Source organism: Arachis hypogaea, chromosome 16, assembly GCF_003086295.3.
Source record: "Arachis hypogaea cultivar Tifrunner chromosome 16, arahy.Tifrunner.gnm2.J5K5, whole genome shotgun sequence".
Classification (NCBI taxonomy): Eukaryota; Viridiplantae; Streptophyta; class Magnoliopsida; order Fabales; family Fabaceae; genus Arachis; species Arachis hypogaea.
In genome coordinates, this window is record NC_092051.1 from 40,998,811 (window position 1) to 41,013,736 (window position 14,926).

The 14,926-nt window shown below is 33.6% G+C and overlaps 2 non-coding genes across 2 annotated transcripts; both read right to left on the reverse strand.

The window, feature by feature from the left end:
• Window positions 1-374: 374 nt before the first annotated feature.
• On the reverse strand, window positions 375-454 carry LOC112762088 (small nucleolar RNA snoR122). The gene has a single exon (XR_003182444.1). It is a non-coding gene; the product is annotated as a small nucleolar RNA snoR122 (small nucleolar RNA).
• Window positions 455-801: 347 nt separating this feature from the next.
• LOC112762056 (small nucleolar RNA R44/J54/Z268 family) lies at window positions 802-887 on the reverse strand. The gene has a single exon (XR_003182415.1). It is a non-coding gene; the product is annotated as a small nucleolar RNA R44/J54/Z268 family (small nucleolar RNA).
• Between the last annotated feature and the right edge of the window lie 14,039 nt (window positions 888-14,926).

Here is a 14,926-nt window from a genome sequence, read left to right on the forward strand (position 1 = left end):
TTGGTTTCATATTTCTTGTACAAGTTAATCTCTCCATCTACCCCAACATAGATTGGTTTATTTCATAAGATTCTTTTGGAGCCCAACTGTGGTCAGACTTCAACAAAAGCAATCTTCAAATCTCCGTTCTTAGTTACAATCATCAGGCTTATATCACATTGAATAGCAACTCCATCCATGGTTCTTTTGCTAATCATCCTTGGCACTAAAATGCTCAGAAGAAACCAGACACCAAAATGATCTCCAACATGGTTAGAGAAAACAACAATGACTTCACCAAGGAAGAAAAAATCAGAGAAATGTAAGCAGGAGTGAGCTAACAACACGTGCAAATAACAAAGACCAGTAAAAAGATTTAACTATACAAGATAGATGGCCTCAGAGGTAGTGACAATTTAAGATTTCATCAGATACATATATTTGATAATACGTGCAATAGAATACATCATTGGCCAAACCACTAGTAAGGTGTCTGCATTAAGCAAAGGCCAAGTATAATTTGAAAATTGATTTAAAAGTTAAAACGATGGGTTCTTCAATAGAGTAAAAATAATAACATACATATGTTGAAAAACAAAATAGATTTTAACATCAGGTTCATTGACAAATGAAAAATTAACAGAAAATTAACACATTAGGGAACAAAATAAATAAACACACATTGCCATAACCATATCCATAAGAAAATGAGTAATACACTGATAGCTACAAAGGATGCAATAAAAAATCAAAATGCTTAATCCCTAAATGAAACAAATGGCTAATACGAAAAATATAATAACAAATTGTAGATTTTATATGAACGCATCAGAGAGATTCCCATTTTAGACTAAGTCATCACTCTCCTTCGAGTGTTGATGTCCCTGTCTATTTGTCATCATTGCGAATAGAAAGAAATACTGCATTTGCAAGCTTAAACATGGATTTTTCACACACAATACCTCAAAGAAATAATTATAATTCAAGCAGAGAAATAATAAATGAAAAAAAAAAAGAAAAAACTTGAACTTCAATTCTTCACACAAGTAGAATGCTAGTTTCAATTTTTAAAAATCCAATAACGCAAAATATGCATTGCTAAATAGATTAAAAAATAGAGCTTCCTATTCCGAAGGTGTGAAAAAAAAGGGGGAAAAACAAAATAGTGAAAGAAAAAGCGGGTGCCTCAGATCAAAATTGATATCATGGAATTAAATCTCGAAGTATATTAGGAATAATGTATTGTGGTTCAGATCTGAACACTTACGAATCAGTGAAGCTGATACACTGGTGTAGATTCACTGTATTTGCCTCTAACCAACCCAATCTCGTTTCTCTGAACAAATGACAGAGTTCAAAAAATGACCAACCACTCAAATTCAGAAGCACTTTTAACAGTGACAATCAAGAACTAAAACCAAAGCAAATGAATTACTAAAAGCAAAGTAAGAAAAACAAACATTACTTAAAAATGCACACACACAAACATTTCAATGACACAAACATAGAGAGACAGAGACACATTATTACTAAATGGAGACATTTCAATGACACAAAAGCATTGACCTATGAAGTGAGAAATCATGGGAGACACCTATTTCAGAAAAACAGAAACTTCAAACAAAAAAAGGGGGGGGGGGATCAATGAACTTGTCGGTTAATCTATTTACTCTTGTACCCTTTCAAGACTTCACTTAATGAAGAGTATAACTATAAGAGAATCACCTTACATTTTTTTTATCCAAAGTCAATCAACTAAAAGATTAATGCATTGAAATTGATTGTAGTACCAAAATTTATATTTTTCCTTTTTGAATTCATTTTTTTATATATAAACTAACATTCAGATTTATCAAATCAAGAAAAAATAAATCAAAGTTCATTGTGGTTTAGAGAATTTTACATGCACATTAATGGTAATGCACTAATGCTCGTTCACCTAGTCATCCTTCAATTTAATTCAAGACTTTATTCAAATCACTTGAATCAAAACATTAACTGCACATAGGAATCATACAAGAGTCATTCCACTCCCGAATTGTTGTTAATAAGAAAGAAAAGAACCGGTGATCACATATCAAATTTAGTAATAGCAGTATGGAAATATCAATTCTCAACAAATACAATTACAACTGATCCTTGTTCCACTAAATAAGTTGGCTAATTTAATTTTCAAACAATCTAAAATATATCAACAAACAAGTAAAATAAAATAAATAAATTGAAGAAGCATCGGAGAAAAACTTAAAGGGCTTCTTGTTATATGCCAAAATCTGTAAACATGCAGATCGAATAATTGAACAAACTTGCACTATCATACGAAACTGTAACAAATATCACCAGAACATATAAGTATACTAGAACATGCACACCAAAATACATTTTAAAACTGCAAAACTAGATCCCACAGATCCAGTAGCTGAAAATTAGATTGCCACCAAAACAACTTTACATTGTTACTAGTATGTAAAATTCATCAAGAAAACAGGATAAAGAAGCAGAGCAATAGTAATGCAAGCATAGTAGTGCATTGCAAGCCAAATTAAGCAGGTAAAAATATGTCAAAAGCTTAAACTCTTTATTGAGGCAAATCATCAAACATGTTGTTTGCATGCAACATAATCACAAACAGCGTATAAAAAATCAAGCAAAATAAAAAATAACTAATCAAATTAGCAGTCTATTATAAAAAATTAGTGTAATATGATGTAGAAAGCATAAAAAGAACCCAATCCTTAATGAGAGATTCAAAGAGAATTCGCAGAGATAAGCAATGCGAATATGAACTTGAAGAAGAGAAGGAAACCAGTCTTCCGTTTAGGGTAACGGTGGTGCCGTTGTAGCTCCGATGGCGGTGGCGTTGGTGAAGCCTCCACTGATTTTGGAAAAAACTCAAACCTTAATATGAGATTCGAAGAAAATTCACAGAGAAAAGCAGTGCGTACATGAATCGGAGAAGATAAGGAGACGAATCTTCTGTTTAGAGTAACGGCGGTGCCGGTGCCGGTGCCGGCTCCGGTGGCGGTGGCGTTGGTGAAGCTCACTGATTTGGGAAAAAAACTGCTCTGCTAGGGTTTAGTTCTTCAGGAAAAAATGAAGAAGAAGTGAAATATAGTATTAAATAATAGGGATAATTTATTCTTTTTGTTTCATTATTTACATTCCATTCCTATTGGAATGAAAGATAACCAGGGGGAGATGGAAATTGAATGAGTGGTAATTCAATTCCAAGGAATAAAAGTTACCTTGGAATGTTTTTTTGTAACTTTGAACCACACATAGGAATTTCATATTCCCATCTTAAAATTCCTGGGAATGTTCTATAATTCCCCCAACCACACACACCTAAGTATTTATTTTTTTTGTATTTATATATTTTATATTTTTAATTATGTAAGTTTGATTAGTTTAGGTCTTACTAATATAAGTAAATATATAATGTGATAGGCATTTATTTAGAATTATATTATTTTTATTCTGTTTTTCTAAAAAAAATTAAAAAAAATGAAAAGGTTAATATTTTTATGTATTATATATAATATTTTAAATAAATTATATTTTTAAAATATTTTGATGAAAATTATTTTATATAATAATATCTTTAAAAAAATTAGTTAATTAATAAATTTTTGAATATAATAATCTAATTATTTGCCAATTAATATAAAATAAAATTTTAATTATTTTATATTTTTATGTTACAGTTTAAAATTTTATTTTAATATAATTTTTTAATATTATAAAAATTTATTATATAATAATTAATCTTATTGAATAAAAAATATTCATATTTTTGTATTTATATGATTTATATTTAATTATTTAAGAATAAAAGATTCTGTTGCCATTTAAAGTATTGCGTATTAAAGTATTGTCATTTAAAGCATTTATTTATGTACTAGGATATTCTGTATTTATTAGAGTCCGTTAATGCTCTTCTTCCATATTAGCCTTTGATTTTCATCTAATTAAATCTAATGATCTATATAAATGTGGCACATCTAATAAACAAATAATTGTTATGCTCATCTTAGACATACCCAGTACATCAAATCACTTCAAATAATATCACAAGAAGTACATATTGTTTCTATGAGAATTAAAAAACTGAATAAATAACTTCTAATTAAATATTCTAATTAAATCAATCGAATTTTTGCAAAAGAAAGGATGTGAAATACTAATAATAAAATAGAGTATTTGATGTGAATAAATGCTTATGAAATGATTAAAAAAATAAATAGTAGAATAAGATGTTAAGATTTTGGAGATGTTTAATTTTTAGAAAAGTTAACGTTCATATTTATTTACTTTGATTCATGCAAGATAATTTCATAATAAATCATATATAATAAAACTCCAATTCTTTGTTAGTTGAATTTCTCTTTATCTTATTTAATCTTCAATTCTTTGGTTAATTAATTAAGAAAAAGAGGTTAAGCATATTTCGATTTAACGTCACACAACTTTTCAAAAGCTATCCCTAGTTAGTTTGAAAAATTATGAGAAAGATTTTCAAACTAATCATGATATTAACTTTCCCAAGAGAATAAAAAGATTCAAAACAGAATTAAAATATTTTTCAATACTTTTAACCATATAGATGAAGAACGAAATTCAATTCTTGAAAAAAGTATCAATGCATTAATCGAAATAAAATAAACAATCAAATTACCAATCCATGAAAATAAAAAAAAAACTCCTAACCCTAACAAAAGAGGATTAGTGACTCATGATAAACAGAAAAATAAACTAAAATCGATGATCCTCCATTATCTATGAATTATCTCTTCCTTATTTATATCCTAAGTTCTATCCTAAAATTCAAATTCAAAACAAATATAATCTTATCTTTCGAAGGATAAGATAACTAAAACAACAATTTTAATTTAAACCAAAATTGAATCTTATCTTTCTAAAAAAAGTTAACAATAACTAATCATTAAAATCTAGAGAGTATGGGTCGAATTAAAACTTCCTAGAAGAGAATTTTGGGTCAGGCGCTGAACTTGGAGGATAGGCCCTGACTTGATGCGCTAGGCGCTGAACTTAGGCATTTGGTGCTGGACGCCAATGTATTTTTGGATTTCTGGGAGGTGAGCGGTCTTCAAAGTTGCGTGCTAAGCATGGGACCCTGGGTGCCCATCTTAATGGAACTTCTGGAACTGGGCACGACATTCCCAAGTCAGGCGCTAGCCTTGTTGGTTTTGTCGAAGGCGCTAGGTGCCCCTTTGGGCATTGAGCTTTGGTTTCTTGGGCACTGGACATCCATTTTGACAAATCTTGGGCGTTTGGTGCCCATTTTTCTGGGAGCTTAACTTGTGCCTTCCTTATTTGCTTCTCTTCTCCTTATTTCTTTAAAGAATAATCATGAATGCACAATAATTTTAAAACGACTCCAAATATATGATTAGCTGTGAAAACTTCATTTAAAATAAGAAAACTTCAAATTAAATATAAAAAACTAGTTAAAAAAGATATGTAAAAATCACTAAAGATGCGAAGGCATCACAACACTAAACTTAAACAAAGGTTATCATAGTGATAAGAATTAAAGAGTTTATTAATTGAAGTCCAATTCAGATATTAAACTAAAGGTGGGGTTTATAATAATCTCTATGATCACATGTGGACTTTTGCTATCTTCATAAATCTTGCATACTTATAATTAAGAATATTCAAAAACACTAATCTGAGTTATATTATGGGAATCCATTTATAATTTTATGACCTTGAAAGTAGCTTACTTTTCAAAAAAATTAATTTTTTTCTTTTTAACTCGGGAGAACAATTGAAATTTTTTACTCTAAGTGTTTTGTCTCAAAACAACACTTAATATAGGTTTTCAATTGATAATTCTGAGCCAGTTAGCTCAAATTATTGGATGATAAAGCACCCCTCAAATTTAATCAAACAAGCCTCTCTTTGAGCAATCAACACCACAAGTACATAACTAGAAAAATATTTTCAAATATCCAGACATAAGTGCCCAGAGCCTCTTTGGACTCTAAATATTTCATCTCAAGGCAATGCTTAATATAGGTTTTTGGTGCGCGAAATTGTACTCGCACAACTTCACCGGCAAGTGCACTGGGTCGTCCAAGTAATACCTCAGGTGAGTGAGGGTCGATTTCACGAGGATTATTGGATTGAGCAAGCATTGGTTATCCTGCAGATCTTATTCAGGCAAATAGAAAGATAATGGTTGTTGTTAAATGCGCATAAACAAAAAAAATAAAGAAAACAATAAAGAATTGATAAAGAAACGATAATAAAAAATCAGTTAAGGTTTTGGAGATGCTTTATCTTTCTGCTTCTTACAGACTACTTTAACAATGAATGATTCGTTCTATGGAAAAGGTCAAAAAATGCTAGCCGTGCTTGGGTGGAAGCCTTTTTTGCTATCTTGTAGAACTTGATGACTAGAATTTACGTCACATAAATTCCACCAGCAAGTATACCAGGTCGCAGTCAAGTAATAACTCACTTTGAGTGAGGTCGATCCCATAGAGATTGATGGATCAAGCAACTTTAGTTAAATGATTCTTTTAGTTAACTAATATTTGATAATTTTGTGTGATTGAAGTAACAAAGAAGTAAATGACATGAAAATAAAGGGCAACGAATTTAAATGATTGAAAGTAAAAGCTGAAAGTAAATTTCTGAAAGTAAAGAACGAAAACTTAAATTGCAAGAAACTAAATGCGGAAAGATAAATGACCATGAAATATAAATTGCATGAATGTAAAGGGATTTTGGGTATTGGGAATTTAAGGAAACTAGAAATGCAAAAGAATTGAAGTGAAGAAATATAATGGGTGAGATTCATTAGGGATCGGAGATGTTATGACCCTTCATGAATCAATGGATCTCAATTTTCTTCTGAATTATATGAAGTAGATCTATGACAGATTGTAAATAATTGAATTCCAATTTCTTAGAAACTCAATTTCTCTTAACACAATCAATCGCCAATCTCTTGATCTAATTGTTCATGAGAAGAGGTGAAGCTCAATTTCTAATCCATAAGCCACACAACCCTCAAGATCTCAATTCAAAGAGGTTATATATCATGTACCAACTAAGAATAGTTTGATCAAAAGAGTTGTGAGAGAGAAGTCTCAAACTAAATTCTATGATCCCTTTCTCAAGGCTCACATAGAGATTCAAGTAGATCCAACCCCCTTCTCAGTAGTGATTGGATCTATGAAGCACAAAAGCTTTCCCTTAGATAACAACAAGCGGATTGAGAAGAAGAAGAATTGTATTAATTCATTGAAATTACAACAGAGCTCCTTCCCCTAATGAAGTGGTGGTTTAGTTGATCATCGCTCTATGAGAACTTGAAAGAAATTGAAAGAGCATAAAAAGTAAAATTGCAATCAAATTAAAACGATGCTAAGTACAAGCAAGTAAATGAAAAGTGTAGTCATGTAATTTCTACTCCCCTCCTCCTTTTGAAGTTCAAAACTTCATCTATTTATAATGCTTTCCCCCAAAGTCTTCACTTCTTGTACTTGGGCCTTTTGGACTTTCCCATTTTGGTGCTTGGATCTGACGCTTGGTGACGAGCATGAAAAGTGAGCGCTACTTATTGTGCGTGTGCACCAGGGGCTGTGCGTACGCACCCTTGCAATTTTCACCATTGTGCGTACGCTTGATGGGTTGTGCGTATGCACAAGTCCAAATTTCTTCTTGGATTACTCATCGAAGACGCTCGTTTTTTAGCTTGGGCACGAGCACTGGGGGCGAGCATTGACACCTCCAGGAGAGAGCTACGCTTGCTTAAGAGCGTCACCCAGAGAGCGCTGTGTGCATGAGGATTGGTGTTCTTCAACAAGCTTGCTGGAGAGCGCTACTTGAGAGCATGGCACTAGGCTTCATTTCCTCCCTTAAATTGTTCATCAAAGATGCTCTCTGGAGAGCTTGGGTGCGAGCGTGGTAAGCGAGCATTGGCACTTTCAGGAGAGTGCTAAGTTTGCTCAAGAGCGTCCCTTGAGAGCGTGACACTATCTCCCCTTTGTTGATGATTGGCGCTCTCCAGCAAGTTTGCAGGAGAGCGCCCAAAATGAGCGTGACACTGAGCTTGGTGTGCTTGCCTTGGCGCTCTTGAGGGAGCTTGAGATGGAGAGCGTGGCCTTTGGTTGTTGCTTGTGACAAGGAGTCAAGTCATGTCAAGTATGGTGGGTGTATGGGGAAGTGGCGCTCTCTAGCAAGTTTGCTGGAGAACGCTGTTGAAGAGCGTGGTCTAGGGGAGATGTAGGTGTATGAAGGTGGTGCTCTCCAGCAAGCTTGTTGGAGAGCGTTGGAGAAAGAGTGGGTTAAGGGGCAAGGCATTTGGTGAGTGGCGCTCTCCAACAAGCTTGCTGGAGAGCGCTAGTGGAGAGTATGGTGAGGGTGTCAAGGCTTGTGGCAAGAAGGATGAGGTGAGGTTGACAAGGTGTGTGGTGAGTTTATGGTGGGGTGTGAGGGAGTGGCGCTCTCCAGCAAGCTTGCTGGAGAGCGCTAGTAGAGAGTGTAGGTATGAGGGGTGTAACACCCTACCACACTTAATCTTATACTTAAGTCATAAGACTGAGATAGCAAGATATTATGACCTCTAAAAGTATATATATATATATATATATAAGAGATATTTAACTAGGAGCCCTGAAAAACGGGTAAAACTAAAATAATTATGCACACCCAAATTCAATACCCAAACTCATATAAACTAGAATTTGCAAAATTTGAGAATCCTCACCTTACATATATCTTGATTGAGCAAAGGCCCACAAGTTCCTCAAGCTAAGCTTGAACCTAGAGAACCAAAATCACAAATTCTCAACATGGATTCTCACTAATTTTTGAAAATTGGAGGGGTAGAGAGGCTAGAGTGTTAGAGTGACTTATCAAAGAAATTGATCTGATGGAATCATAGATCTCGACGTGGTGATTGCGTGGCCGCAAACGGTGCGGCGATTGGAGCTCGGAGCAAGAAGTTACGGTGGATTGATAGTGACGTTAGGGTTATGTTTCTTTCCTCCCTCACCATGAGCATGCTTTCAGTGTTTTATTGGATGAAGGAGGATAAGAGGGTTTACTTCTCTTAATGAATGGGCTGACTTGTTGGGCTTGGGCCATTTTTGGGCCCGGTTCAATCGATTTGGCCCATTCGGCCCAATCTTAGGCCAAATTCTTTGAAATTAGTGTCAAATTCTCGTTTAAATTTTTTTATCACATTAAACTATCAAATCCTATTTTCTAATCACTTTGATTAATAATTACTTTATTAGTTAGTTATTTACTAATTACTCAGGGTTTACAAGGGGTCATGAATGAAAGTGGCGCTCTCTAGCAAACTTGCTGGGGAGCGCCAGAAATGAGCGTGGGATGTTAAGAGGTGTAAGGGTGATTGGCGCTCTCCAGTAATCTTGCTGGGGAGCGCCAATAGAAAGTGTGGGTTAGAGGTAAGGCAATGTGGTTGTGACAAGGTTGGAGTGTGGTGTGGTAATGGCCTTGGCGAGGTTGGTGTGGTGTGGTGTTGAAGTTTGGGTGGTGTCATGACAAGGTTGGGATGGTGCTTGACAAGGGTCTTGACAAGGTTGGTACTGGCATGGTTGGTTTTGGCGAAGAGCGCCAATTGCTGAGGTTAAGTGTTGAGGCTGGCGCTCTCCTGTAAGCTTGCTAGAGAGTACCAGTTTGGATGCTGTTTGCTCCTTGAATGAGCTTACATTCTTGCTTCTCTAGGGCTCAATGTCTCTGCCTCTGCTTCTCCTGTCACAAACCAAAGAAGGTGCATCAAAGTTTGAAGTTCATAGCCATGCAAAAACCTTCTTTTAAAGGCCATAAAAATCACTTAATTAACTCAACTAAATCATGCATTATATGCTCTCAAATTCTCATGAATTCACCACACTTTTGATGCATGGATGCATGCAAGGATATTAAGTACAAATGCTTGCTTATTACCTAAGAAATGTACTAAATTTAGTTCTAAACTAACTAAAATAGCTTGTAAAACTAGCCAAGATGCCCTGGTATCACAACACCAAACTTAGATCTTACTTGTCCCCAAGCAAGGAATGAAATATAGGAAAAGTAATGAAAGTACAAAGAAGCATAAAGTCCTTATTGAGATAACTTTCAATCCTGGCTCATGGAGTTTTTCATGCATCACCTCCTTAATGGTTTTTCTTTTTGGCCTCTAGGTTATAACACTCTCTTGGATATTAACTTTGTTGCATTCTATGAGACTCATTATTATGTGATCCTTGGTTTGAGCTTTCTTGTTTTCTTTTCTTTTGAGGGAAGCTTATTACTTTATTGAGGCTAAGTGCTATGTGTTAAGGTAACTCTTTATAGTAAGCTTTTAGTCAACATTCCCGAACCAGTTGGTTCAAGATGCTAGGTGTTGAAGCACCCCTAAGGACATACTTGCTCAAGCCTCTCCTTAACACATATACACCACAGGCATTTGGCTTGCATTCATTCTTTGGACATTAGTGTCCAGCACCTCTTTGGGTTACTTAATGCTTTGTCACAAAGTAGCTCTTGATTGTGGACTTTCAGTTGGCAATCCCAAGTTAGTTAACCCAAGTTACCAAGTGATGAAGCACCCCTTAGAATTTAGTCATCCAACCTTGTCTTTGTACAAGAGCATCACAGACATATATCCAAAATTTCAAGCTATTGATGCCTAGCTTTATTAGTTGTTTCCTTTTGCTTCTTTCTCTTTTTCACTTTCTTTCTTTTTCAAGGATCTTTTATTTACCAAGTCTCCCAAAATGCATATCAAGCTCATATCTAAAGAATCATGCTCCCCTTCAACCTTATTCATGAACTATTTTATGAGTTAAGCATGTACCACCACATCCTAGGATTTTATTCTTCCTTCACAAAGTTGGACCTTACTCTTGCTTTTCATAACATTTTTTTTCTTATTGAAACTTGGGAAATCAAGCGTACAATCAAGATACGGTGCAATGATTCAAGTGCAACAACTAGTAAACAAACCAGAAAACATAAAGACAAACAATATGCAAACACTCAAAATAAAATGACTCATGAATTGGAGACATGTTCTATTCCATACATGTATATCCTTATTGAATTCTAAAGAAAAAGAGAGAACTTCACCACCTTTCATTCTTTGCCTTTATTGGTGGCCTCTACTTGCTTTCTATTTTTCTTTCTCTTTTCTCCTTCTTGATCTTCTTCTTGCGAGTTATCCTCTTTTTAGTTGCTTGCACCTCCTTTCTCCTTCTGTGTTTCCACTAGCCTCTTCCAAAATTCAGCATCCTCTATCTTCTTTCTCACTGTTACTTCATAACTATTCACCCTTTGTACTTCATGCACTTCGAGCTCACCATAAATTTGCTCAACCGGCTTGATTTTTGGATTCAAGGAGGGTATTGAGTAGCATAGATAGTTGGTCTTGGCTTGAGTTCTCACATCATACTCAAGTCGATTCCTATGCCTTGCTTCCTTGAGGACTTTGTACTCGTTGAATGCCTTCATGTGAGCAATTTGTTGTTGGTTGAGCTCTTGCATGCGCTTTTCGTGCTGTGTTTGCTTTTGAGCCACCTGGTTGATGGACTCATTAAGGTGGCCATATTGCTCTTTTTGCTGCTCTATTAGTTACATGTGCAACTCCCTCTATTGGTCCATCATTTGCAATTGAAAGTTCTTCTGTAGCTCTTGAGCTTCTGCGTATTGTCTTGATATGCCATCAATTGCATGTTGGATTTGGGACATGTCAAAGGGTGCTTGTGCTTGCTCCATGGCTTCGGGCATGTGCTCCTCCTCTTATCTTTGTGCTCTTCTCTTCTTTTGAGCCTTCCTTTTTTGATGAATACTTGAGATCTTCTCCGTCCTAATCCTATTGGCCATAGGAACCCAAGTGGTGTCAGCATCCTCAAACACGACCCCGGCTTTTTCACAAAAGAGGTAAATGGTGATAGGATTGCCTAGTCTTGCTCCTTCCTTCGTGCTCTCAACTATGTCTTGTATACTTTCGGCAATGGTGGTGGGCACATCAATTTCTCTACCTTTCATGATACAATGTATCACGATGGCCCTCTTTATGATGAGTTCGGACATGTTTGAGGTGGGGATGATTGACCTCCTTACAAGTTTAAACCATCCTTTTGCCTCAAGGATGAGGTCTCCTCTCCTTAGTTATTTTGGTCTTCCATGGGAGTCTCTCTTCCAGTGAGTGCCTAGTATGCAAATATCACTAGCTATTATATGACCTTTGTTTACAAAGGTGTAGGTAAGTTTGAAACCACTGGAAGAAAATGGGGCCTATAGAAAGAAGGGTGTTTATTTCGAGGCCCAACGGTGGGCGCCAATTGTTCTTGGGTGAACAACCTGGACGTAACTTCGGCTACAGGAGTTGACACCGAGCTTTAGCCTTTAACGCCGAGCTTTGGCCTTCAGCGCTGAGCTGTGAGTTGGGATTGTTCGAGCTTCTCGTCCAGAGGGGTGTCACGTCACAGAGAGTATGAGCAAATGGGGAGTGTACCTGCAAAAGGCACTTCGATGCTTAAGTTAGTACTGTGAATTCAGTGTATTGTTTGAAGATAAAATATCATACCTTTATAGGTGAGATAAAATAGTTCGATTATGTTTCTATTGATCATTTGAATTGACGAGCAGTTAATAGGTTTTAATAAGTGATAATGTCTGGTTGAACGTTTTTATTCTAGGATGTAGTCCGTTGAGTCTGATTGTAACGTATAACGCTGAGTTATAACGTAAAGTGTCGAGTTATGGTGCATAATGCCGAGTTATTGTATATAATGCCGAATTATGACATCGAATTTGTAACGGCCGTATCACTAATATTAGTATGTATTATTATAAATAAGTAAAATTTATACTTTTTATTATGCTCACAGATTATTCTTTTGTTGTAGAGATTAAATCAAGAGACGAGATTCCATCGCTAAAAAAATTGAGAAATAGGTCTTCTAGAGCGAGCAACAAAGAACCATGATCTCACCTGATAAAATATTATATATTAAGGACCATATGATTAGATATGTATAATAAAAAAACCATGTTATGTTTGACATTTTGTTTACTAGTTATGACGTCTGATTTTCAATGATTATGTATGAATTAAAAATAATATGATGTTTGGTTTATGGTACTTTTGGTTTATATTTAAATTTCTAAAATGCCACTTTAAACAAAAAAATGTTTTAATATGGTCAAAACAATTTTAAAATAGAAAAAAACTATTATTATAATCAAGTAAAATTGGTAGTTAAAACTGCCATTTTAAAAGGCATAAAGCGGCGGTTAAAAACTGACATTTTAAAAACACAAATTATTATTTTATTTAAATAAAACTTTCATTTTAAATAAAGAAAAATGCTATTACATACTGTAAAATACGACAGTTTTAGACCGCTATTTTAATCAATAAAAAAAGTTATTGTTTTATCTAATTAAAAGGGTGATTTAAACTATCATATTAAACATGACAAAAACTGCCGCAATAACTAAAATAACACTCTGGATTACGATAGTTTTAGAAAAATGTTATTATTAAGTATAATGGCGATTCATACCGCCATAATTATCCAAAAGTTTTGAGTTCCTACCATAGATCCTGAAGCTCCTTACTTTCATTCATATATATATCATGCACACTTGTAGTGTTAAGAAAATACAAAACTCTTCCTAAAACTGTGACGACCATACAATAAACTTTTGACTCCTATTTCTCTTATGAGAGTTTTTAATAAGAGTGGGGTGGTTTAAACACATCCTCCAATAGTTGAACAAATCTTTTCTACTTGCACACATGTTTAAAATCCACAAAATCACTAATTAAAACTGGATTATTGACATCCAAAACTTCAGCAACAATAATCATATACAAAAATAATTATTCTCTAAATTCATGGAAAACAAGCGACGACGGGTTGAAAGTATTTCAAGGTCGTACTGATAGTTATTCGTGGTAAAAATCATATAGAAAAATAATCAAATTAATAAAACAATGAATAATTATATAGGTAATAACTGAAGGAAGAAAACAAAAGTAGCATATATAGATTTTGTACCAAGGTTTTTCATCATGTTCTGATCAAACTGATCAAGTATAGAACATCTATAGAAAATATATATGGGTCCAGCGGATGCTGCCAGGCAGGCAGGAACGGAGCTTAGTGCAAACGAAGGGGCCACGACTTCCTCGCTCAAGGTTTTTATAAAAGAATTAGTAATATTAATATAAATTTGTGGGATCAATTTTCACTTTTTATATTTATTCAATTATTTTTAATGTTAATTGTTAATATTTTAAATTTGAATTTTAATCAACTTTTATAAATTAAAGATTTTATTGACTTATTCATACAAATTAAAATCTCATTCTCATTATTATTTATTATTTTCATTATCAATAAAATTTTATAATTTTAATATTAGAATTAGTTGTAGTCAAATTAATTTCTTTTATTTATATACTTATTTATTTTACAATAATATCTTAAATTTGAGCTTTAATGGACTTTACAAATTAAAAGCTTTATTGACTTATTTTTATACAAATTAAAATTTTATTTTTATTATTATTTATTATTCTTATTATCAATTAGGTTTTATAATTTTAATATTGAAATTAGTTGTAATAAAATTAATTTCTTTTATTTATATAATTATTTATTTTATAATTTTAAATTATTTTATAATATCTGTCTATATAGTTATTTATTTATTGTTATATTAGTAATAAACGTAAAAGTAATTATATTTATAAATTTTATTTTAATATAAATATTATTATATAGTTTTTATGTTCAAATTTTTTAACCCCCAAAATTTCTCCAAGTTCCGCCACTGTAGGCAGGGGCGGATTATTCAAAAATTTTTTGAAGAGGGACCAAAAATTAAATATTTATATAATCAATAATATTATTTTTTATTATTATTTTTAATAAAAAATTTTACT